At 34.7% G+C, this 27,977-nt stretch overlaps 1 pseudogene; it reads left to right on the top strand.

Moving 5' to 3' along the window:
* Positions 1 to 196: 196 nt before the first annotated feature.
* LOC110195953 (phosphoglycerate mutase 1-like) lies at positions 197 to 27,977 on the top strand (annotated as a pseudogene).

Here is a 27,977-nt window from a genome sequence, read left to right on the forward strand (position 1 = left end):
GGGGTTATGGAGAATTTGACATGACTGAATCAATTGTACAACAGTCATAAAGCAATGTGCTAAGTTCTGGGATACAAAAAAAAGGTAGAAATAGTCCTTGTCTCCAAGGAACTTATATTTTCATAAGGAAGAAAATATTTCAATAACTAGGCATATCCCAGATATATACAGTATAAGTAGAAGATGATCTGAGAGGATGTCATTTGCATCTGGGGGAGACAGAGAAAAGCCTTCTACAGAAGGTATAATTTCAGCTGTTTCGAAAGAAGTCATAGAAAGTGAGGCGGATGTGAGGGGTTAGTTTATTCTAGGCACAGAAGATATCCAGAGCAAAACTATAGAAAGGAGTCATGTTTAAGGAATTATAGATAGGTCAGTGTAGTAAGATCATAAAGTATGTGAGAAGATAAATGTAAGAAGAGTAGAAAGTTGGGCAGGCAAAGATTTGAAGATCTTTAAATGGCAAGTGTAGTACCAGGAAACACAGAAACTCATTTAATAGGGGGATGACATCGTCAGATCTAGTACTTAAAAAAGTCATAATTGTCAGTGAAATGAGAGTAGATTAGAATGGAGAAAGAAACTTGGAGTGAGGGGAACAATTCAAGCACCATTGCAATTATCAAGGCAAAAGGTAGTGTGTGTGTGTGTGTGTGTGTGCGTGTGTGTGTGTGTGTGTGTGTGTTTGTGTGTGTATGAGAGAGAGAGATCTAAATATCTCTGATTAGGCATATATTAGAGAGAGAGAGAGAGAGAGAGAGAGAGAGAGAGAGAGAAGAGATATTGTGAAGAAAGAAATGACAAAGTTTTACAATGTATTGTATTTGTGCAGTGAATGAGAGTGAAGAGCTGAAGACTCTGCAGTTGTGAGCCTGGGTGAGGTAGGAATTCTATTTTGGATATGTTGCTTTAAAACTCCCTAGAGGACATTCAATTCTAGATGTCCGAAGGGGTGTGGTGATACATGATTATATCTCAAGAGAGAGGCTAGGGCTGGATACACAGCTTTGGGAAACATCTGTTTAGAGATGATTATTGTTCAGTTGTTTCCATTATGTTTGAATCTTCATGACCCCAGATGGTGTTTTCTTGCCAAAGATACTGGAGTGGTTGAACATTTACCAGTACTCCAGAGTTTTACTTTATAAACATTGGTTGAACCCAGCAATATCAGGGAGGATATATGAAGATCAAGGAGTGAAATGATGAATGGACTGGAGGCATAGTGACCTTAGGCTAAAAGCAACAATAGTGACAGTAAAAACAGGGAGCTAAGGTTTGAAAAATACTTTATGTCCATTATCTCATTTGAATCTTACTACGGTCCTGGATGGGCACACTGGGAGAGATGGAAAGTGAGCTGATTTCCAGCTATTGTTTCTGTGAGAATTACCTTGGGGTATTTTCCTTCCTTTCTGATATTGCCATATTTGCTATATTTAAGCATCTCTCTCCCTACCTTCCCCCTCCCCATCTTATTTACATTATGAAGGAAAGACAGAAGCTACAAACTAGGTTGCCTCCCTCTTCCATCTTCCTACTATTTCTACAAAATTTTTTTGAAGAAAATTAACAATTGTAAACTCTGGATGAATGATATAGCACAAATACCACAGTATTTGGGGTCACAGAATCTGAGTTCAAATCCAAGCCCTGCCAATTACTACCTGTATGATCTTTTAAAAGTCCTGCAGTCTCTCTGAGCCTCACTTTCCTCAAGGGTTTAAAATGAGATTAAGATAGATAATATCTAAAGTGAAACTTGCACCTCTCAATCCAATGATCTATGCTATAAATTAATTCTTGATTACACCTATAAAAGTCTGTTTAAACCTGAAGTCCATTTCCAATCTAATTCAAAAGCTGTATATTATGTTCAAGGTGGGAATGAGCATTATTTACAATCAATTTAGGGGGAGGGAGGGAGAGAGGCATAGAGAGAGGAGGTAATGGGTAGTAGAAAGGAGAGGGAGAGGGGGAGAGAAAAAGGTAGACGTGTGCAGGCATGCATGTATATATACACATACAAAAATACATACATATGTATAGGTGTGTATATACACATACAAATACATATCTATACATTTGTGTGTATGTATGTGTTTGTCCATGTGTGTGTATGTGTATGTTAAGTATAACCTAAGTACTAATTGATGATTCAAAATCTCTTATGAAGCAACATGTAAAGTTTTCTGGCACTTAGAGGTAGCTAATAGGTATTTGGCCTTACAGGGAGGATTTTCAGGTGAAGGTAAACTTATTACAGTCTGTAATGAGGAAAAGATATCTGTGATCCAAGTAAATCAATAATGGCTTATAAAATTTCTGAATCCATTTAATAGTTCAATTGTTTCAGCAAATGTGCTTTTTTTCTTAGTGATTATCATCTTAATAGGTTCAAATAGACTTTTTGTAAATGCCTGCAAATATTGTGATGTGTGGATATGATTCGCCCTCCTTCAAACACACTAAGAATTTCTTGCTAATGTTCTTCATGTCTTTCAGTTTCAGACACTGTTGCCTATTAGAAAAAGAACTGGCCCTTGGACTCAAAAAAAAGCAATCTTCTCTCTGATACCCACTAACTATTTGGTTATGAACAAATCCTACAACCCGAGAAGCACTCTAAGTTACTAGGAGTCACAGATCATGGACAAATTAGAAATAAAATTCAAGAATTGTGAGGCTTTATGCATAATGTTCTTTGTTCCATATTTGTAGAATTGTTCTGTCCTTTATATTTTAACAATTACACATATATGATCAATCCACAACCGTTCTGAAGCTGTTTTCTCATCTGTTAAGTGGGGATAATAATAATTACCTTACAGTATTGTAAATCTCACATGAGATAATATATGCAAAGTTCTGTACAAATCTTAAAGCACCTTATTAAGGAAACCTATCATCGTGTCATTAGCATGATCTTTATTATTTCCTGTTCTCACCTGGAGAACATCTTGTTCATTACAGATCAGATGAGAAAAAAAAAGTCTCCAATAGGTCTCTATGCTATGGTTATTCTTTTATGTCTGTGTTTAGCAAACTACTGTACCTGTCCATGGGTAATATGACTGCTATTTGTCATTGAATCAAAGTTTTGGTATGTAGGGCCCTCTTCTTTAGATTCCTGTAATACTTATTATTATTGTTTTTATAATTATAATTATTATAAATTTTTCTCTTTATATTTTTTCTATGCAATGCACAGGGAAAGTAACTACAGACAAATCTCTATCTTGCTATTATACTTTTATATATAATATTCCAAAAAGTATATTGCAGGTGGAAAAATGCTGCTTTTTATATTCAATAAAAGTATTGAAATATGATCTCCTTTCCCATACTTGCACTGAAAACATCTTAAGGAAAACTCTAGGAGCAGACAGGATTATGAGGTTAATCCCTATTCTGTTTTCTAAATATTTTTTAAAATTTCTTCTACTAAGTCTAATTTTAGTTTTTGCTCCACATAAGTTAGAGATCATGAGTGTTTGGTATAATGATATGAATTTTTTAAAAACTTTTTTTTTTTTAATTTTAAGGATCATTGCTATGACAGAGTAATTATGGATAGGAGTTCTGGCTGCAATAATTATTTGTTCTCAATGATGATTATTTATTTAATTTTTCTTTTATGTAGCTTCTATAATTCTCCTGAAGCCCCTCGTCTTGTTAATAGATTGTAGGTATCATCATTATCATTACCATCATCATCATTATCATCCTCATCTCTGACACTGTACTTCTCTGTCCCTCTGTCTCTGTGTTTCTTTTTCTGTCTCTTTCTGTCTCTGTATCTCTCTCTTCAAATAATCTGTAAACATTGAGTGATTTATTTCATTATTCTTTCCTTAGTAACTGTGCCTATTTTGTTTTCTTATTGCTTGAGGTGTCTGCAAACCAGATCTTCTATTTTTTAAAAATTTCTCTGAATGACTCAAATGTCTCCCTTTAGTTGAATGGACACATCTTTCACAAATGACTAAGATCCGTACTTGAGGTGTATTCTTTTAGGTTGCAACTTCAGTTTCTCTGATTTTTAGATTATGCTATTCCATTCCCTCCAGTGACTGCTGTTCAAAGTCTTGTGTTTTTCAAATTTCTTCCCTTTATATTTGAGGGACTTGATCCTATCTGTTTGTACAATTTGGAACATGGAGTTTGAAGAGCATTGTGTTGTTGCAATACAAATTCTTTTAATTTGTATTTTATCTTCTGTATTGAGAAGCACTGGGAAGTTTTTCTTGGAGTATTATTTCAGATTTTTTTTTGGTAATTTGTCACATTTCTTTGGGAGCCATGTTATTTTAAAGTTGCCTTTGTTCATGTTATTTTCAAACTTATTTGTTTTGGCTTGTATGGAAGATATTTGTTCTTTTAACATTATCTCCTTTTGCTTCTAGATTTTTCTCTTGTTCATATTGTATTTTTGTATTCCAAATCCCTTAATGTCTTTTTTCTTTTCTTTCTTTTCTTTTTTTTTTTGGTGAGGGAATTGGCATTCAGTGACGTGCCTAAGGTGACACAGCTAGTGTCAAATGTCTGAGGTTGGATTTGAACTCAGATCCTCCAGACACTAAGGCCAGAGTCCTATCCACTGCACCACCTAGCTGCCCCTTCCTTTTTAATTTTTTCAGAGGGAATGTACAATGTAGATTCATTTTTGTATTTCATCTTATATTTGAGTTTTTTAATTCTTCATTGAAAACTGTAAGCTCTGAGCTATATTCATTCTTAATTCATTCTATTATAAAATTCATTTCTCTGCTGAACCAATCAGAGATACTTTTTTTTCCCCATGTTCTCTTTGCAATCTCTAAAGTTCATTAGCAGCTATCAGGAGGCCTCCTTTTATATTACAATATTTGTTAATAAATTCCATAATCTCTCTGAGGATTCATTATTTCTCCTTAATTCTGATTTTAAAAGTATCTATTGATTTACTTCTTGGCACCCTGGACTTTTAATGAGAATTTTTTAATCTTTTATTTAATATTATTTAAAAATATTTTATTTATGCTATATTGTTTTTTACATCCTCCCAATATTCACTTTCTGACTTTTCTCCTGTTAATGATAGACACACCACTAATGTTGGATCTCAAAGTTGCTTCTACTTCCTCTGGTTGTAGAGGAAGGATTGCTCCTGGTTTTTTGCCTTGAGGAAAGGCTGAGGGGAAAGGATTAAACCCAACTGTTTTTCTTTATTGGGAGCAATTTTTATTCAAAATATTTGTAATGATTACCTTTGTCTTTCAGGCTTTTCTTTTCTGGATTCTAGCTCAAACTCTTCAGTTACTATTTCTTTTACTCTTGAGAAGTTACATCTTCTTGAGAGAGATGCTAACTTATTCCAGAGAACATTCTGTAGCATTACAATGTCTGCCAGATCTTCATGGATACCACATTGGTGTCAGGTCATAGAAGGCTCTCATTGTACTTCCCTGTAGCCAACATTCCACTATTTAGCTATTGCTTCTGTCCCCTTACCCAAGCAATGGACAAGAGATTAAGCTTTAAGGAGGCTTTGTTCTTGTTATTTTTGTTGTTGTCTCTACTCTTGCCCCTTTGGTCCCACTCCTTTTTATAGTTTGCTAGTGACTGTTTTCCACCTCAGCTATGAGAAAACAAAATGTTTTCCTAGTGAAAAGTTTCAAGCATGGAATATAATTGTGTTATTGTTATTCTGGGAAGGATACCTTTGAATCTGCTGGGAAGGTTGCCGGATTGAGTTTAGCATTATCAGCCTCATTCCCACTGCCTGCCTTCATGTTTGACTCTACTTTCTGGAATATTTTTTTCCTCCTTGAAAGCCTTCTTACTATCCTGCTGTGCTAATTGATGACTGTCTGCCCAATCTACTCATTCACTAGGAGCCTTAGAGATGCTCCATTTCTCACCCTACCCCCAAAGCTACTCTCCAACATTCTTTGGATTGCTTTTGTTTGTATTTGTATCTTTAGAGCTGAGCACAATACCATGCACATAGTAGTCAGTTAATAAAGGGATTATTTTTTTCTCTGCCAAAATCAGCAATTTATTTTTTCAATTTATTTATTTTTAGTTTTCAACATTTACTTCTGCAAGATTTTGTGTTCCAAAATTTTTCCCCATCCCTTGCTTCTCCTCATCCCGTGATGACCTACATTCTGATTCTTTCTTCATCTACTCTGTTCTCCCTTATATTACCACCACCAGTCTTATCCTCTTCTCCTTCTATTTTCCTATAGGGTGAGATAGATTGCAATACCCCTTTGCCTGTGTGTCTTATGTCCCAGTTGCATGCAGAAACAATTTCGAACATTTGTTTCTAAAACTTTCAGTTTCAAGTTCTCTCTCTTCTTCCCTCCCCACACACCCTCTTTGAGAAGGCAAACAATTCAACATAGGCTATACATGTTCTGTCATGCAGAATATTTCCATAATAGTCATGTTGTAAAAGACTAAATCTACTTCCCTCCATCCTATCCAAGCCCCCATTTATTTGTCTTTGTCCCTCCTCAAAGGTGTCTGTTCTGATTACTACCTCCTCTAATATGCCCTCCCTTATTTCACCCCCCCCCTTATCCCCTTCCTCCCTACTTTCCTGTAGGGTAAGATATATTTCCATACCCGATTGGGTGTGTGTGCTATTCCCTCCTTAAAGCAAATTCAATTAAAGTTCACTTATTCCTTTTCACCTTCCCCCTCTTCCCCTCCACTGAAAAAGTTTTATGTTTATTGCCTCTTTTATGTGAGATAATTTACCCCATTCTACTTCTTTTCACTTCTCCCAGTACACTCCTTTCTTACCCTTTAATTTTCTTTTTTAGATATCATCACTTCATATTCAAGTCACCCTGTGCCCTCTATCTATCTATCTATCTATCTATCTATCTATCTATCTATCTATCTATCTATCTGTCTGTCTATCCTTCTATATTTCCCCTCCAACTATCCTGATACTGAAAAAGGTCTCATGAGTTACAAATATCATCTTTGCATGTGGAAATGTAAACAGTTCAACTTTAAAGGAATTATTAATAACAATGATATTAACATTATTAAAAGCTATCGTTAATGTGGCAATTCCAGGCTTATCAAGCACTTTACAAATATTGTCTTATCCTCATGACAACCCAGAGATGCGTGTGCTATTATTATAAACACTTTTACAGACAAAGAAACTGAAGCAGGTAGTGGTTAAGTGACTTGTTCAGGTTAATACAGCTAGTATGTGTGAAGCTGCATGTAAACTCAGGTAAAGACCTGAGTCTTTACCTTCTAAGTCTTCTAAGTCCAAGACTCTATCCACCATGCAAGCTACTTGTTGTTCCTATATGTTGTTAGTTATTGTTATTGTTACAGCTGTTATTATCTCTCTTATCTGTCAGTTATGTATCTATTTATGATATATGTGTATATACATACATATATCCCATAACATAATGATAATTTTATGGTTCCTTAATAAATGAAAATTAAGTGATGAACATATCTTTCAGTTAATGAAATCAAAATGACACTCTATTACTCCTGTTATTTGAATTATGTGATTCACATAAAAGAGCTTTATGATTTTTCAAGGTGCAGTTCTTGAGATGTTAAGAGTGAATTATTACTGTTACTTTAGGGACTCTCAAATGAAGGAGGGAAACATCAAAAGAAGGTCAGGAAGACTAATTATTATTTTTGAAAAGAAGAAAAAATCATTCTGAAGAATACTTGAATTTTAAAAAATTTGTATTAGAATATAATATCCCCTAATTTATCTGGAGCACACATTTTCAGTAACTTCAACTCTTTGGGAACATAGATGCTAAGTAAGAAGTAATTGTGAAAGGTCATAGAATACTCATATTAGAAATCAAGTGAACCCTGATACATTATGCCTTGTCCTTTAAAATGCATTTTTAAAAAATCTTATTAGCATATTTCTTAGCTTATAGATAATTAAAAGTTGCATGAAATATATAGATAATGGGGAAGTACAAAAGGAGAGCATAAAATATATATATTTAAGATACAGATTCTTGCTGAAGGAGGGATTGAATGGTTTGCTTTACTTTATTATGGTCAGACCATTTATGGCCAACTACGCTCAGTTCTGTACAGCCATCATTTTAGGAATGTTATAGTTAAGTCTGGAATAAGCTGAAGAGAGTGAACAAAATATTGGACAGAGTACATAAATTGCCAAATAAAGACCAGCTGAAGGAACTAGGGATATAGAGTCTGGAGAAGAAGACAATTGGGGACAAGTTAAGAATCTTCAAGAATTTGATAGTCTGTCATTTGGACAATGATTTAGACTTGTTCTCCTTGGCCCCAAAATGACTATCTAGGAGCAATATTTGAAAGTTGTAAAGAAAATTTCCTCACCACATACAGGATAACTTTCCTATGAGTAGAACTACAAAAAATAAAATAAAATAGGCTACTACTTCTAAAGTTACAAATGTTACCATTATTTCTAGTTTTTTTTTTCTTCCTAGCCAAGACTAGATGAAAACTTTTCAGGGATGTGGCAGAAGGGCTTACTTGGCAAAGTTTGAGCATGACTAAATGAACTCTTAAGCCCTTCCCAAATCTGAGATTCTACAATTCTATAATAACAATAATTATCAATAATAATGAGGATTATGATGATTTTTGATGATAAATCTAACATCTGTCCAGTGCTTGAAGGTTTACAAAGCACTCTATATTATTTCAGATCATCCTCATAACAACCCTGAGATGTAGGTGCTATTAATACCCACATGTTACAGATGAGGAAATTGAGGCAGACTGGAATTGGAAACTTTCCCAGTGTCACACATATAGTAAATGCTTAAGGCTCAATTAAATTCAGATTTTCATGATGGTAGGCCCAATGATCTATCCACCATGTCAACTAGCTGTCTCATATTAGATAGCATGACATTGAAATGAGACAAAACACTAAAAAAGCAAATATAGAGCTATATAATTTTGCCATATAATGAAAGGAATTGGAACTGGTAGCTCTTTTTTTTTTTTTGAAATTGGGGTTAAACAACTTGCCCAGGGTCACACAACTAGTAAGTGTCAAGTGTTTGGTCTGAGGCCAGATTTGAACTCAGGTCCTCCTGACTTCAAGGCCAGTGTTCTATCTATTGTGCCACCTAGCTGCCCCTAATTGGCCACTCTTAATCATGAAAAATATGTCATTTTCAATATCTTCTATTTCAGAAAGTGGCAAAGTGTAGAATACATTTTAGAAAGATTCCCATCTGAAATATTTTAAAATAGGATATTAAAGATGTTGCTGTTTGTGTTCAGTTGTTCAGTGATGTCTAACTCTTTATGATCTCATGGACCACAGCATGCCAGGCCCTTCTGTCCTTTACTAACTTATGAAATCTGTCCATGTTCATTGTTTCCATAATATTATCTATCCATGTCATCCTCTGCTGTCTCCTTTTCATTTTGCCTTCAATTTTTCCTAACATTGGTCTTTTCCAATGAGTCCTGCCTTCTCACTATTTAGCAAAAGTATTTAAGGTTCAGCTTTCATATTTGACCTTCTCCTGGATGGTATGAATGAAAAAATTTAAGATATAAGACACAAATATCTGGAACATGTACTCATTTCTTAAAATTGTTGAGCAGGGAGGTAGAGCCAAGATGGTAAAGAAAATGTGGTGACTAGCCTGAGCTGTCACCAAAATACCTCTGAACATCTTTAAATAATGCCATAAAAATTCCTAGAGTGGCAGAACCCAAAAAAAGGACGGGGTGAAATAATTTTCTAGCCAAAGACAACTGAGAAAGTTGTCAGGAAAGGTCTGCTGTACCTGGATAAAAGTAGAGCCAAGTTTTGATAATTTCTTGAAAGATGACATCTAGGCTCTCTTTTTTTCAATCATGGTTTTTAGGTAGCCTAATAATTCTTAAATTTTTTCTCCTCAATTTATTTTCCAGGCCAAGCCAGCACAGTCTCAGACCCAGCAAACCATGAACTCACCTTGGAACCACTAAATTAGTAGCTGTAGCTGCAACTTCCAGAGCTCTCATGCCACAGAACATAAAGGGGTCAAACAACTGGTCAGAAGGAGATTATAGCAGTCGTTTGGCTAGCACTGAGATAGGACTCTGTTACTTTGCCCATCCTTGGATCCAGATCACAATCCTGGGTGGCAGTCCCAGGGCAAGGAGGAGAACTGGCAGCTTGAGGTAGTGGAGCTGGGACCCTTATTACATTTCTAGGGCAGTAAAGAGTTCTTGCGGTCACTCACAGACCAGAGCACAGGCCAGGAGAGTAGTAAACCCACCTCTGCCATGATCATATTCCCTTGAAATAACTGACAACTTACAGATCCTTAGAAATATTTCTGAAAATAGTTGTGAGAAACCGCTGAAGCTAGAGACAGTGTGCCTTCCACCCTGGAAGCAGAACTTCACTTTAATAAAGAGTTAAAAGTCAAGAAATAGGCTAGAAAAATGATCAAACAACAGAAAAATTCCGACTATAGAAAATTACTGTGGTTACAAGGAAGATTAAAGCACACACTCAGAATCAGAAAGCAAAGTCAAAGCTCCTGCATCCAAAGCCTCCAAGAAAAATATGAATTGGTCTCAGGCTATGGAGGAGCTCAAAAATAAATTTGAAAATCAAGTAAGAGAAGTAAGAATATAACACCTTAAAGAAGACATTTTAAAAACAGACTAGGCCAAATAGTAAAAGAGGTACAAAAAGCCAAGAAGGAGAAAAATGAGTTTAAAAAAAGAACTGGTCAAATGGAGAAGGAGATACAAAAGTTCAATGAAGAAAATAATTCTTTAAAAATTAGAATTGAGCAAGTTGAAGCTAATGACTTTATGAGACTTCAAGAAACAATAGAACAAAACCACAAGAATGACAAAGAAAGAAAAGAACATTTGAACTATCTCATTGTAAAATTGACTGACCTGGAAAATAAATTGAGTAGAGATACTTTAAGAATTATTTGACTACCTAAAAACCATGAACAAATAAAAGGAACCTAATATCATATATTAAGAAATTATCAAGGAAAACTGCCCTGATATTCTAGAACTGAATGTCAAAATAGAAATTGAAAGAATTCTGATCACCTCTTGAAAGATATCCCCAAATGAAAACTCCAAGGGATATTATAGTCAAATTCCAGAGTACCCAGGTCAAGGAGAAAATGTTGTAAATAGCCAGAAAGAAATTCAAGTATCATGGAGCCACAGATAAGATAACAAAAGATTCAGCAGCTTCTACCTTAAAACATCAGAGGACTTGAAATATAATATTCTAGAGGCTAAAGGAGCTAGGATAACAACCGAGAATCACTTGCTCAGCAAAAGTGAGTATAATCTTTCTGGAGGAAAATGGATGTTAAATGAAATAGAGGGCTTTGAAGCATTTTTGATTAAAAAAAAAGACCAGAGTTCAACAGAAAATTTGAGTTTTTAAATATAAGACTCAAGAGAAGCATAAAAAGATGAACAGGAAAGGGAAATCATAAGGGACTTAATAAGGTTAAACTGTTTACATTCCAACGTGGGAAGATGATATTTGTAACTCATAAGAACTTTCTCATTTTTAGGGCATAAGCTCTCAATCTCTCTCTCTCTCTCTGTCTCTCTCTCTCTCACTCTCTCTGTCTACACACACACACACACACACACACACACACACACATACACACACACAGCTTCTATATGGAATATATAGAGATGTAGATATAATTAAAAAATGCTATCCATCCCCACAGAAAGAACTGATTGTGTCTGAATACCAATTGGAACATATTGTTTTATTTTCTTAATTTTTCTTGAGTTTTTTTTTTTTAGTTTTTTTTCACAACATGACTATTATGGACATGTTTTACATGACTACACATGTATAACTTATATTGAATTGTTTGACTTTGCAATGAGTGGGTAAGGTGAAGAGGAAGGAAGGGAGATAATTTGGAACTTAAATTTTAAAAAATTAATGTTAAAATTATTTTATATGCAATTGCAGAAACTAAAATACTAAATAGAAAAAAATAAAGTGGTATAAAAATTAGTGAACATAGGGTTTCAAAATATGATTGGGGATAGATTCTGAGTTGGTGAAACCTCCAGTGAAGGTTAATAAATAAAAACCTACAAAAATTGCTGAGTAAATGAACTAGTAAACTACCTATTAAAATCAATTCAATATTCATATTGGAAATATCAGGAGTAAGTACTTTTACATTTATGTTGATATCATATTAAGGACCTTGAATTAGGAATGAATACACCTGATTTCTAGTTGTTCATTCCCTATTTGATTTTTCCCTCCATGCCCACATAGCTCCATCAGTTGGATAATCTACTTGATAATCTCCATGTCTCTCCATTGCCTATATTTTGACTTCACTCTCATCCCTCTATGTGACAAGTTTTTATCTATCTCTAAACTAGCCTGCTGAATTGCCTACTAGACATAATGATTAGTCATATTCATAAACAGATTAAGTACCTACTCAGGGGAAATGGAAAGTATCGAAAAAAGCCACTGAGCTTGTGGTCAAAGACCTGGGTTTGAATCCAACATCTACCACTAGTTGTGTGACTCTGGCATGCTTTGTCAGTCTCTCTAAGTCCTCTTATTCTATTCTATTCTATTCTATTCTATTCTATTCTATTCTATTCTATTCTATTCTATTCTATTCTATTCTATTCTATTCTATTCTATTCTATTCTATTCCATTCTATTCCATTCCATTCCATTCCATTCCATTCCATTCCATTCTATTCTATTCTATTCTATTCTATTCTATTCTATTCTATTCTATTCTATTCTATTCTATTCTATTCTATTCTATTCTAGAGAATATGTGGGTAGGAATATTTGGATTACCTACCATGTAACACTATTTGGAGCAAGTCTTAAATATCAATTCTAAACAATTATAGATATATCCATATAAATTTGTTAGCTGATTTAGGGGGATGGGAAGGAGAGAGGGAGAAAAATATGAAATTCAAAATCCCATAAAAATGAATATTGAAAAATATTTCATATATAATTGAAAAGAATACTATTTACCCAAATAAAAATAAAGTAGTATAAGTTCATCAACTCTCATAATTATTAATAGAATGGGGCTTTGAGGCATACCCAAATTACCCAACATTTCCAATTTCTCAAATCAATCCTAATTAGGTATGAACTTGAGGTCTTTCACTATTCTAGTTTGCACAACTTTGAGATATTTGAATTTGTCAGTATTCTTCCTTAAATGTAGTGATGGTGGTGGTGTCTGTGTGGGGAAAGGATGGTTGTTATGTATTCTTTTCGCTCTACTTACCTTTACTCTTTGGAAAAAAAGCTTCAGATAATTCTGCATGATTTATACTCAAAAAGGAAAAGAAAACTAAGAGAGATTGTCTATTCTCTTTTATACGTTCATTGAGTCATCAACTCCTCTAGCTTCAGAGGCAATCAAAGTATGCCTCATTATCAGTACACGCCATTTGTTGATAAGTCACAAATGGGAAGAAGTGAAGTCTCCTCCACCACCACCTACTCCCCCCACTCCACTTCCACCCCAGAACTTGCGTATAGTCACCTAGCACCAGGAATAGCTATTCTGAGAATGCTCCATTGTATGACCTAGTTCATTATACTCCTATAGCTATAAAGTGATGAAGGCACTCCCTGAAACGCTAGCAGCATCTCACAATTCTTTCAAGGAGTTGTTACTTACACTTTTCAAAAGGCACAGTGCCATAGGTCAGCTTCTGGGAATAGAATTGGAGCTATTCTGTCTCCACAATGATGATTCTCCTGCTCTCCTCCATACTACTGACATCCTGTCAAAGATAGTAACTTTGATTTATGACCTTAGTCAATCAATCTTTGTTCTTGTCCTGGATAAGTCATTGAGTTCTAACCTCTGGCTGCTGAACAGATCTCAGACTTGTTATCTTCATCTCTTGTGGTTGAATTTGAGTGCTTCTACTGCTCTGTGACAGATTCCCTTACACTCATGTGAATTTCCTTCAAATTTTTCAGATCCTATATCAAATTTTATTTTTGCAAAGATTTTGCTTAATTCTCTACACATGACTCAATTCTGGTGGTTGCATTTTTAAGTTGGGCTGAATATGTCATAATTCATCATGAAAGAATTACTTGAAGTTATAAAAAAGTGCATAAAGGAACAGCTGTTGTCTTGCTGAAAGCAATGCATTAGGGCATGCATATGTTAGCATGAAACATGGGTCTGATTAATTGTTCATCTTTTTTACAGTAATTTTAAAAACTTTATGTTAATTGTCATCTATTTCAGGAGCAGCCTGTGTGGGATTTCCTTTTTGCAGTGAACTTATTAAAATAAATAAGTAATAATTAAGCTATTAATGGTTATCTTAATTGTTGCAGTATGGGGAATCTTAAATTATACACTGCACAGTAGAACTGGCATGCATAATATTGATGAGTTAAGTGAATTATGGAATAGCTGTTAGTTACAATAATAGATTATATTTAGGTAGTCTTTATATTATACAGGACTCGGGTAGGTAACCTAATATTCTCGATAGCCACAGCAGGAGCTGTATTAGAAGAAAGAACAAGGATAGATCCTAAGAAGCAAAGAACTTGATGTCTTCCTGAAGCTACATTTCAAGAAATCATAGATGAAAACTACATGAGACAAGAGAGTTAATTGTCCCAGTTTTTCAGAAAATTAAAAAAAAAGATAGACTAAATAGGGAATAAGAAAAAAAATCTACCCCCAAACCCCAAGATACTTTGCAAAGTACAAACAATTAAAACACATATTCCTTTGGACAGAGTACCCACATGTAAGAGTATAACTCCCCACATGGATATAGAGAGAAAAAGAAGAGCAGGAGAAGGAGGATGAGGAAGAAACAACAGCATTACCCAACTGGAACTTCCTAATTGGGTCTGCAGATGGCAGCTACTAACTCACAGATTGTTGTCCATCCTTCTTTCTCAAAGATCAATGACATCAGGAGGTGATGTTTTGAATTGCAAGTCAATTGGATTTAAATGAGGCACAGTAGTACTATATCACAATCATATGCCACAACTTGTTCAGCCATTCTCCAATTTATTAGCATCTCTTCTTCTTTATTATAAATTAATTAATTTTTTTTAGTTTTCAACATTCACTTCGACAAGATTTTGAATTCCAAATTTCCTCCCCATCTTGTCCCTTCCCCCACCCCAAGTTGGCATGCATTCTGAGTACCCCTTCTCCTAATCTACCTTCTCTTCTATCTCTCCTCCTCTTCTTTTATCTCCTTCCGCTTCAATTTCCTTGTAGGGCAGGATAGATTTCTATACCTCATTTCTTGTATATCTTATTTCCCAGTTGCATGTGAAAACAATTAATTTTTAACTTTTGTTTTTAAAATTTTGGGTTCCAAATTTTCTCCTTTCATCCCTCCCCACGCATCCTCACTGAGAAGGCAAGCAACTCAATAAAGGTTTTACATGTGTAGTCATGCAAAACACTTCCATAGTAGTCATGTTGTGAAAAACTAAGTATATTTCCCTTCATCCCATCCTGCCCCCCCAATTTATTCTGTTCTCTCTTTTGTCCCTGTCCCTCCTTAGAAATGTTTGCTTCTGATTACCCCCTCCCCCAATCTGCCCTCTCCTCTATCATCCTCCTGCTCTCTTGTCCCTGGCCCCCCATTTTCCTGCAGGGTAAGATAGATTTCCATACCCAATTGAGTGTATATATTATTATGTCCTTCAGTCAAATCCAATGAGAATAAGATTCACTCATTCTTCTCACCTTCTCCCTTTTCCCCTCCATTGTAAATGCCTTTTTTTTGGTCTTTTTTATGAGATAATTCACCCCATTCTATGTCTCCCTTTCTCCTTCTCTCCATATGATTCTCTCTCACCCCTCAATTTTATTGTCCAGATATCACCCCTTTATCTTCAACTCACTCTGTGCCCTCTGTCTGTCTATCTATCTATCTAAATATCTATGTATCTAGCTATATATAAATACATATAATTCTTCCCTCCAGCTACTCTAATACTGACAAAGGACTCAGGAACTACAAATATCATCTTTCCATGCAGAATGTAAACAGTTCAACCTTAATATGTCTCTTATGATTTCTCTTTCCTGTTTATATCTTCATGTTTCTCTTGAGTCTTGTATGAGAAAGTCAAATATTCTATTCAGCTGTAGTCTTTTCGTCAAGAATGCTTGAATGTCCACTATTTCACTGAATGACAATTTTTCCCCAGAAGGATTATTCTCAGTTTTACTGGGCAAGTGATTCTTGGTCGTAATCCTATCTCCTTTGCCATCTGGAATATTATAGTCCAAGCCATGTGCTCCCTTAATGTAGAAGCTGCTACATCTTGTGTTATCCTGATTGTGTTTCCACAATACTTGAATTGTATATTTCTGATTGCTTGCAATATTTTCTCCTTGACCTGGGAACCCTGGAATTTGGCTATAATATTCCTGGGAATTTTCCTTTGGAGATCTCTTTTAGGAGGCAATCTGTGGATTCTTTCAATGTCTATTTTGCTTTCTGGTTCTAAATTATCAGGACAGTTTTCCATGATAATTTCTTGAAAGATGAGGTCTGGGTGCTTTTATTTATTTTTTTTTTTTTTGCTGATGGCTTTCAGATAGTCCAACAATTTTTAAATTCTCTCTCCTGGATCTATTTTCCAGGTCAGTTGTTTTTCCAATGAAATATTTCACATGGTTTTCTATTTTTTTCATTCTTTTGGTTTTGTTTTACAGTGTCTTGATTTCTTATAAAGTCTCTAGCTTCCAATTGCTCCATTCTAATTTTTAAGGAAGTATTTTCTTCAGTAAGCTTGTGGACTTCCTTTTCCATTTGACCAATTTTGATTTTTTAGGCATTCTTCTCCTCATTGGATTTTTGGACCTCTTTTGCCATTTGGGTTAGGTTACTTTTTAAGGTGTTATTTTCTTCAGTATGTTTTTGGGTCTCCTTTAGAAAGCTGCTGATTTGTTTTTCATGATTTTCTTGCATCATTCTTAGTTTTGCCTCTGCTTTTCTTACTGGTTTCTCAAAATCCTTTTTGAGCTCTTCCATGGCCTGGGACTGATTCACATTTTCTTGGAGGCTTTGGATGTAGAAGCTTTCACTTTGTTGTCTTCTTCTAGTTGTATGTTTTGGTCTTTTTTTTTTTTGATTTTATATCTTTTATATATCTTATATCTTTCTTTAATTCTTTCAGGAGTTCTTGTTAGGTTTGGGTCAAATTAGCATTTTTCCTTAAGACTTTGTTTATGGCTCTTTTTACATTGTTGTCTTTTGAGCTTATGGTTTGATCTTCCTCACCACAGTAGTACCTTTTCATGGCCTTTATATTTCTTTTTTTACACTCATTTTTTTTCCTTTTTTTTTTGAGGCAATTGGAGTTAAGTGATTTTCCCAGAATCACACAGCTAGTGAGTACTATGTGTTTGAAGCCAGATTTGAACTCAGTTCCTCCTGACTCCAGGGTTGGTGCTCTAACCACTATACCACCTAGCTGCCCCCATGTACATTCATTTTTGCAGTCAATTTTTTGACTTTGAGTTTTACATTAAAGTAAGACTCTCCTCATTTGGGGGTAAGAAGGCACTGTACCAAGCTTCAGGCTCTTTTATACTACTTTTTTCATATTTATTTCTGGCGATATTCAGAAAGTTATGATCTTTACTCTCTTGTTCTGCACTCTAGTCTTTACCTAAGAATTGTACCTGGTCTTCTGTAGCTGCAAGAACTAGCATTCCCTTTACCTTGGAACTGGGACCATGGCCCTTGCTCCCTTCTGACAGACCATCAGTGTTCCTCTTGGCCTTTAAACTTCAATCCAGAACTGCATATGTCCAGTAGAGCTGCCAATCAACACCTGCTGCATTGAGTACTATAAAAGGATGCCCTTTAATCTCTTTCTAACCAGTTTTCCAACCCCCCTACCAACTCTGGGTTGAGTACCCAAAAGTTCTGCTCCTGCTGCTGCAAATACCATTGCTGCCTCTGGGTGTGTGGGCTCCACTCCTATGCCATAGGGTTTTCCTGCCTACCTCTTAAGTTTTCTTAGGTTAAAAAAAATGTCTCACCCCAAACTTTTGTTGGCTCTACCATTCTAAAATTTGTTTTGAGGCATTATTTTAAAGTTGTTTGGAGGGGAATGTTGGTAAAGTTCAGGTGAATGGCTTTTTGATTCCACTTATATCAACTACTTTTTTCTAACATATTTGTATTTGTACACACACACACACATAATGTATATGTAAATATACATCTCTCTATGTATCCATTCAAAACTTAATTTTCTGCACCAAAGCTTATAGCACCTAAATATTTAAAATGAAATTATATTAAGTTCAAGGGAGAATTTATTTTAAAACCTATAGTCCATTACATTCATATCTCATTATATAATTGATAGACATCCAGTTTTCCCACAAATATTGCCATTACAAAATGTGTGACTGGAAAAAAATATATATATACATAGTTACATACATCTTTTTGTCTCTGTGGCCCAACTCTTAATCATTATGGCTAGTTCTTCTTCAATCCAAACCTAGCTAGATCATGGTACTTAAAGTTGCCTCCTTCCTTGGGTGACTTTCTCTTTGTATTTATCTGTGAGATACACATACACATAAACTTAAGCATACATGTAATTATATATATGTATATATATATATATATATATATATATATGTGTGTGTGTGTGTGTTTAAATAGACATATATTTGCATATATCACATAAATGATATATGTGAATATATGTGCAAATGTACATATGTGCATATGTGTATATAAGGCTAGATGTCTCAGAGTCAGGAAGACCTGAGTCCAAATCTGGCCTTATATACACATATGCACATATGTACATTTGCACATATATTTGCATATATCACATAAATGATATATGTGAATATATGTGCAAATGTACATATGTGCATATGTGTATATAAGGCTAGATGTCTCAGAGTCAGGAAGACCTGAGTCCAAATCTGGCCTTAGATACTTACTAGCTATGTGATCCTGAGAAAGCCACTTAACCTTGTTTGCATCAGTTTCCTCATCTGTAAAATGAACTAGAGAAGGAAATGCAAAACCACTCCAGTGTTTTTGCCAAGAAAATCTCAATTGGGGTCACAAAGAGTTGGATATGATTAAACAACAACAGCACAAAAACAGAATATGTTTACATTTGTATATGTGTTTATAAAGATATAATTATAGAAAAATTAAAAAATACATACCTATGTGTATGTGCATATGTATGTCTACACACAGTATACGGCTGCTTCCACCTTTAACTGTGTTCATACTGGCATTGCTGTGGAATTTATTCTAATAATTTAATGTGAATTTAATTAAGTCACCTCTTCTGTCTTCTATCTATGCAGTTATGTACTTGATAGAGGGGTTTACTTCAATTTAATTTTTTTTGTATTCTATAACAATTGTATTTCTGTGATCTTTTCAAATATTTTCTATAGATCATATGAGAGAGCTTGGATCTCTTTGACTTGTCATGAAAAAAATTAAAATTGTACAACAATATTTTGACATAATTCATTTATTTTGTCATCCTATTAATATTATTTAATTCATTTAAAAACATTATACTCAGAAGTGTCTGTACACTTCACCAGACTGACCAAGAAGTCCATAACACAAAACAAGTTTTAGAAACCTTTCAATTGACAAATAAGCAAAAGGCATAAAATGAAATTTTCCTATTTTCTTTCCTTATTCTTTTCTGTTTCTGTGACATTTTGATAAGATTAAAATATATTTTTAATTGTCAGAAGAGGAAAATGGCAGATTATTTTTGCATTCTCTAAATCTCTAAGATAAAATGTAAAATTTCTGAATAAATGATAAAGAACCGCATTACCTGATAATATCCTCAGAATCCTTTGGCTTACATGGTCTGGGCCTTTGTGTGCCAGGCTCAAGATGGATACTGCTAATGATTGCTGCTAATGCTTTTATTGATTTTGGTGTTTCATTTGAACATGAGACCAATCAAAGAGAAGGAGGACTTTGGGAGCAGATTACCACCAAGTAAGTGAATTATTTTTTTCTCATTCTTCAGAACTTCACCACAAACTTGGATATGTCTCTGTCAAGGGTTGGTTTATGTGCCACTTCCAAGAGGAAACCTTTCACATCCTACCAGTTTTTCTCATTCTCTCATTTTTCTTTAATATCTAATGTATATTCTTACCTATGTACATGATTTGTTAACCCAATAAAAAGGACACTCTTTAAGGGCAGAAAATGTTTCTGTTTGTTTGCTTGTATTTTGACTAGTGTACCTAGCACACTGTGTGTAACATTGTAGTTCCTTAACAAATGCTTGTTAGACTCAGTTGAATTGAATTGGATTAGATTGGATTGGATTGGATTGGAATGGACTAGATAAGTTTCCAGAATCTTGCTGTAGTGAGAGTATTATTAGACTCCATGTCAAGAGACCTGGAATCGTATCCAGAATCTTCCACTGTATCTACCATGAAACAGCTGTGAGATATTGGGCAAATCACTTTACCTCATTGGTGTTCAATACCATCATTGCTACAAAGAAAAGGCTAAACTATACAAAAAAACTCTGAAGTCCTTTTGAACCAAAATTATTTTGAGTAAAGCGTGGAACTATGATGCTAAGATGTCTAGTATTCTAAATGTATACTTCGTGTCTATATTTATGCCTCATATTCTCCATTTAATTAGTATTTAATTTCAATTTTTTTTCTCATAAATATACATTTATTATCATGTGTAGCAAAATATATATAAGTGTACATCATATATTAAGTATGTTAAATATATTGTTTGCTTAAATATTTCATTTAGAATTCCTGTTTCCTCTCTCTCTCTCTTTTTTTGTCTATGCATTCCTTCACAACATAAATACATGACTAATATGGAAATATGTATTGCATAATAACACATGTATAACCTATATCAAATTGCTTATATCTCAGGGAGTAGTGAGGAGAAGGAGGAAAAGAGAGAATTTGGAATCAAACTAAAAAAAGAATGTTAAAAATTGTTTTTACATGCAATTGGGAACAATAATATATATATATATATATATATATATATATATATATATATATATGTATATATATATAAAGAACTCCATTTGCTGAGATTAAGATACAGAGGGTAATGATGAAATATCACTAAGTATTTGTAAACCTTAAATGTTCTATAAAAGCACTCTCATACAGGGATCAGGACTTAATTCATTGTCATAGAAAGTAATCTATCATAATAGGTGCTTTCTTCATACCTGGAGATATTCTTTTTAATTGACATTCTTATGAAAAAACAACAGTAAGAGAAGATCTTATTTGTTAAAAGAGCATACTATTGTGATAACTTATATATTAAAAAGTATGGAAGATTTCACATTTTTGAGAAGATTGGAAGATTGTTTAGGAGCAATAAAAGCACATGAGATATATGAGTGTTTAACATGGATACATTTCAAGGTGTCTCATGTGTTTTAATGCTCAGATAATAAAATATAATATTTCTTGTTCAAATGTGGTTTGTGACAAAGTCTTGAATTTTTGGACTTGTAATAGAATGAATGCCTTTAGGCTAGTAAAGGTTCTAGTCAGGGTATGACACAATCCAAGAGATTCATATTAACTAATAGAAAACATTTGATCAACTTGGACACAACTATATATGAACATAATGGGAGCTTATCAAAAGAAAGGTAGTTTTTTTTTCAACAAATGAGAGTCAATCTGACACCAGTAGTGTCAAACCCAAGTAGAAATGGAGCCCTGCTGGCTATATACTGACTTAGAAAACCATAAATTAACATTTATAATTCATTGTATTTGTGTTTTTTTAAAACATTTCCCAATTACAGCCACTTGGGAAGTTTGCAGGTAGCTTTAGGGTTGATATCTGTGGCATATTGGATTTAGCAATGGACTGGCTTGAAATTGGGAAGATTTTTATTTTTTTTTTTTGTTAGGCAATTGGGGTTAAGTGACTTGCCCAGGGTCACACAGCTAGAATGTGTCAAGTGTTTGGTCTGAGGCAGAATTTGAACTCAGGTCCTCCTGACTTCAGGGTCGGTGCTCTATCCACTGCACCATCTAGATGCCCTAGAACATGGTTTTAAAGGCTGTTTTAGACACTAGCTGTGTTACCTTGGTCAAGTCATATACATATACATACATATATATCTATATATATCTATCTATATATATAGATATATATAGATATATATATCTATATATATGAAGAGAAAGAGAGAGTCCCCTGTAATCCTCACTAAAAATTTGTGAGGTAGATCGTATTATTATCCCCATTTTACAGATGAGGAAACATAATCTGAGAGGATTTAAATAATTCCCTTAAGATTACATAGCTACTGTCTAAATCTCCATTCTTCCAAACTCCAAGTTGAATGTTTTAATCACTTCACTAATTTGCCTTCAATATACAGCATGGTAGGTCTGTACTGTTCACTATTCTTATGACTTCTCATACTTTCCTGCTATGATCCTTGAGCCAACAAAGGTCCTAAACTGACTGCATTGTGAGAATATTTGTGGTGAGGTGATGGAGGCAATATAGATTGCAATTAACTGGGGCATATTATTAATCATAATATACACACATTTACATTACACTTTGCAATATATAACACTTGTTTATCTTTTCTCAATGATTTTGAACCTAAAAACAATGCTGTTTCGGGTATAAAAATAGTTATTTTCCCAGTCTGCAGAGAAATAAACTAGGGTTTAATGATAGGACATAATTTGCTCTAATTAACACATCAAATAGACATTAGTACAGTTAATATATTTTCTCTCTTTTTCCCACTTAATACTATTTCCTTTTTTCCAGTTAAATGTAAAGAACATGTAACTTTCACTTTGATAAGATTTTGAGTTGCAAAACTTTTTTTCTCCCTCCCCCCCTAATATGATATAAACTATATATGTACAATTGTATTGTGCACATTTCTACATAAGTCATGTTGTAAAAGAATAATCATAACAAACAGGAAAGATCTTAGGAAATAAAAAATTTAGCAAACAAACAGAAAGATGAAAATAATGTGCTTCAATCTGTATTCAGACTCCATAGTTCTCTCTCTGGTTGTGGCTAGCATTTTCAATCATGAATCCTTTGAAATTTTCTTAGATCATTGTATTGCTGAGAAGAGCCAAGTCTCTCAAAGTTGATCATCACACAGAATTGCTGTATTCCTCTAAGATGAGGAGTTAGGCAGTCTTGGCCAAATGCGCAGTAGCCTGCTGTCTGCTACCTCTTACCAATTACCAAGTGCCTAATCTGCTTTCTGTGTCCACCATGTGACTTTAAACACATTGTCCCTGTTTCTTTTTTTTTCCATTTTCTTTACTCTTGCCATACTTTAGATCAAACTAGGTTACAACCTTGTGAGTTTTAAAAGGTCAGAACCTCCAGAAAGAAATGTGAAGCTCAAAAAAAGTAACAACAAAAAGCACTTGAAGTTTCTAGGCCATGAGGTAAACCTCATCATTTGGACTGGCATTAGATAAAGATTTCATAGTAATAGAAGCAGTCTAGGTCTATGTAAAGGTGAAAGACAAAAACAGAAAAGCATTCATGAGCTAGGCACCAGCATCTTACAGATACCAAAGCAATAATTCTCATAGTGGCTGCAATACTCATATTGGGTACATCAATACCATAGATGTCATTTCATAAGCATTTAAATAAGCAAAAGTTTATATTCAAGGAACTGGTTTGACTTTTATGGAAAATGCTGAAAAGCTACATTTACAAACGAAAAATACAATTGCAGCCTAAAACAAAAAGAAAATAATTATTTTTTTTTCCTGATGGCTTCTAAAAATTAGAGAGACCAAAGTGGAAAATCACTACAGCAGTTTCCTTGAAATATGAAGAACCAAATATCCATTTCAGATGTGGCCTAGTTTGTTTTTTAGGCATATTTGGGCTTTGGGCTCATTCTCCCCAAAAGCTGTTGTGGCTGCTAGCAAACTTTGCTATGGATTCTATTTCTAGGCCTCAGGTGGCACTTGTGTTTTTCTGAAGCTCACAAGGTTTGAATGTGATTCATCTGCCTCCAAACCTCATTCACCCTGAATCAGTAAAGATCATATACAACAGATACAAAATGCATTCATTGCCAAATCATAGCCCTAGTAAGGATTGAGGGCAGTTAGAGACATAGAGCAGATGACCAGTCACATGCTGCTGATCTTCCTTTACTGCCTCCCTCCTCACCTACAGGCTAAAAACAATTTTTGCTGCTCTTGACACCAGGGAAGAGACACAGCTTTTGTCTGCTCAGTGTTTTTGTTCATTCTCTCTTCTCTCTCAGAGGGCAATTAAAAGACTTTACAATACATTAAACCAAATGGAAACAGGATCCATACCCATCTTCTGAGATGGGGAAAGAGTACTCCCTCTAATCCAATCACATAATACTTTTTTTTTTTCCAGAAACAGGCTTACCAGACCTCCACATGGCTTGATAGCATGTGGTACATCCATTAAACAGTAGACCTAATGACCAGTACCTTCATTATAATTCTAAATAGAAATAGCATTACAAATTTTGGGGTAGACTAAAGAGCTATATATGATCCTCTGTACTCCATTATTTTAAATTAAATTAAAAGGATGTTAATACAGATATTTGAGGTGAAAAATTACAGAAAGACATAAATGGACTAACACTTACACTGACTGCCATTCCTTCTTCTCTTCTCTGCCACCAACCAGAAAGAGGAAGTTTCCTCTTTGAAGTTCTGAGCTGCCCTTTTCTCTGATGCTTCAAAGAGTAAAGAGGACTGATCAGTGCCTGAATAGTAGAACTAAAACTGAATATACTGTGACCACAGGGAATAAATAATTCAGTCAACATTTATTCCCCTTTTCAGATCCTCAGTTGATACATATTTTAATAATTCTTTGAATTTGTGAACACTTTAGGCCTTTTTTTGAGGCAGAAAAATGAGTCATATTGTCTAGACAACAAAACATATATATGTGTGTGCATATATATATATATATGTATATATATACATATATATATACATATATATACACATGATGTATGAATTTCTTTACAGAATACAAAATAGGCTTTTTATAACTCTTTTCCTTCAACTTTGCATTTTATCACCAGTGTAGGAGCTTGGATCAAGTTAGTTTGGCTATTTAAAATCACCAAGTTCGCTATTTACAAAGGAAGGGAGAGGGAAACAGGGTCTTCTATCAAACCAGAAATTAAATGTTTTGTATACCCTAGTGGCAACTGAAAAACAACTTATAAATAGATATCAGGGTGTTCTATCATGGAAAATAATTATGACAGTGCCCTAGAATCCAAATAAAAGAGGATTTTCCTGCAGATGATGACTCAATCGACCAGTAAGTTGACAATAATTTATTCAACTCTTACTATGATCTATAAACTATGATAAGCACTGAGCATGGAAAAAAGAGCAAAAACAGTCCTTGGTGTAAATGAACTTATATACTAATGGGGTAGAGAACATGTACATAGTTAGATGTATACAAGATACACATGAAATAGGAGGAATTTTATCTTAAAGGTGAAGTAACTTGCATTTAGTCAACTATGAAATGTATCCTACAGAGGATGGAGTTTGAAATGAGTCCTGAAGGATGATGATGTCCTTCAGACATTACCTTTTGTAAACTACATTGTGTTGAATGCATTAAGCCACAAGAATATTCAGAGTCTTTTGAAAAAAGCTTATAATCACTCGGAAAGGACTGGCTTAACAATTCACATAGGAAAAAACAACTGGATGAAGAATACCAATTTTTTCTTATCTATAGCGATATTCTTGCTGTGGACCATGGAATATCATATTATTTGAAGGATAAAAGATATCGGTCACCCAAAGGACAACAGAAAATGTATAATGTATGTAAATAGGTTGTTATATCTAATCATTCTGTGATAACTTGTACTCAAGACGTGAGAAAGAAAACATATCATAAAAAAATAAACATGCTGGACTTTGAAGACAGGACACCTTTGTCCAAATCCCAGTTCTACAAGTTATTTCCCTTGTGGCCTTGGACAAATCACATAGAATAACAAAAGTTTTTCATAGTATAATATATCTAGAACTTAAAAAGATTTAAGGGTCATCTTGTCCAAGTCCTTTAGTTTTTTTGATGAGGCAGTTGAGATCCAGTGATGCCATGTGACTTTCTCAAGTCCTCACAGGTAGTGACAGAGACAAGATTTGAGCATAGATCTTCTGACTACAATCTTAATTTCTGTCCATATAAAAGGAAAGGAAATGACCAGATAATACCTAAAGCCCCTTTATACCTCTAAATCTATGATCCTAAATGACTGACTGGAAAGTGATCTGGTCTGGTTATGTAATAAAATGAAGGAATATTTAATGGACATTACAAAACATTGAACTGGTATCCATATCATATTAAAAAAAAAATTAGACTAATGTCCCTTAGCACAGTATGTGGACATTTTATAGAGAATATCCAGGACAATGTGGATAAGAATAATACAGAACAAAAAAACAGGAATACAGTCTTCACTTGGAAGAGGAGTACTCACATTGAATCACAGACTCATTAAAGTGAGGCTTACATTCAGACACAGTCTCAGGATAGAGCTCCTGTCTATTTCTGTTATCTATCTATCTATCTATCTATCTATCTATCTATCATCTTTCTATCCATCTGTCATTTATCTGTATGTTTATATCTATCCATCCATCTATCTACTCATCTGTTCGTTGCTCATGTATTTAGCTATTTATTTACATGCTATTTTTTAAAAGTTTTCTCATAGCCTAGTCTTATACTATCTCTGTGGTGTATATTTCTTTTTTGACAGATATAGTCCACTGCCACTGCCACCAAACACCCCCTCCAAAGAAAAAAAAAAAACACTTGCCCCTAATATATCTTCTTAATTCTTGTGACTTAGTATCTGGGAGGAATTCTACTCAAAAAGATAAAAATGGCAAGTTCTTGCAAAAGTTTACTGTTATCTTTTGCAAGTTAAAATATGTTTACACAATCTTAACTCAGTGTCTTACCAAGTGCTAAAAATTATGTATGTTACCCTTTTCTAAAACCTTGTTTCTACCAGCAGATGTACATTTGGCAGATATTAATAAATCAGCAATTTTTTTTAGTTACTCTTTTTGCTCAGTGCACACTTGTCTGTCTGCTAGTCTCTTTGATGCCTGCTGCCCCAGGCCTCTGCCATGCCATGGCCACCTACAAAACCAGGAGAACTGCTTCCATGGCTGGTGCAATGCAGATCTCAGCCCTGCCAGGCACAAGGAGGCCAAGCACTGAGAGATGGTGCCTATGGATTTGATAACTCCTTCACCTGTCCAGAAGAAAGTAATTCATATCCTTTGGGCAGTACTAGATTTCACTGACCAGATGTGGTTTCCTGTAGTGAGGACTAGGTGCCTCAAGGAGTAGCACTATGGAGGTCTGATGGGATTCAACAAAGCAGAGACAGCTGCTAAGCATGGTGAGGCCCAGGTGAAGATTTTATGACAACCTGGCTATCTCCAGGGTAGCCTGACCACTCCCTCTACAGCAACATCAGCAAGGACTAAAACTATGAGGAACTTACTGAGGTTCAGCTGCCCTCCTGTAAGAGCCTGAAAGACACTATTGTCCAGGCTCTACACTTCTGGAATGAGGAAATCATCCACCAGATCAAAGAAGGAAAACATGTTATGATTGCAGCACATGGCAATAGTCTTCAAGGGATTGTCAGACATCTTGAGAGTCTGTCTGAAGAAGCTGTCCTGGTTCTGACTCTACCCACTGTCATTCCCATTGTCTATGAGTTAGATAACAATGTGAAACCCATCAAGCCCATGCAGTTCCTTGGGAATGAAGAGACCACGTGCAAAGCCATGGAGGTTGTGGTAGCCCAAGACAAGACCAAGAACTGA

This window comes from Phascolarctos cinereus, unplaced genomic scaffold (genome assembly GCF_003287225.1).
Source record: "Phascolarctos cinereus isolate Bilbo 61053 unplaced genomic scaffold, phaCin_HiC Scaffold_1;HRSCAF=81, whole genome shotgun sequence".
NCBI lineage: Eukaryota > Metazoa > Chordata > Mammalia > Diprotodontia > Phascolarctidae > Phascolarctos > Phascolarctos cinereus.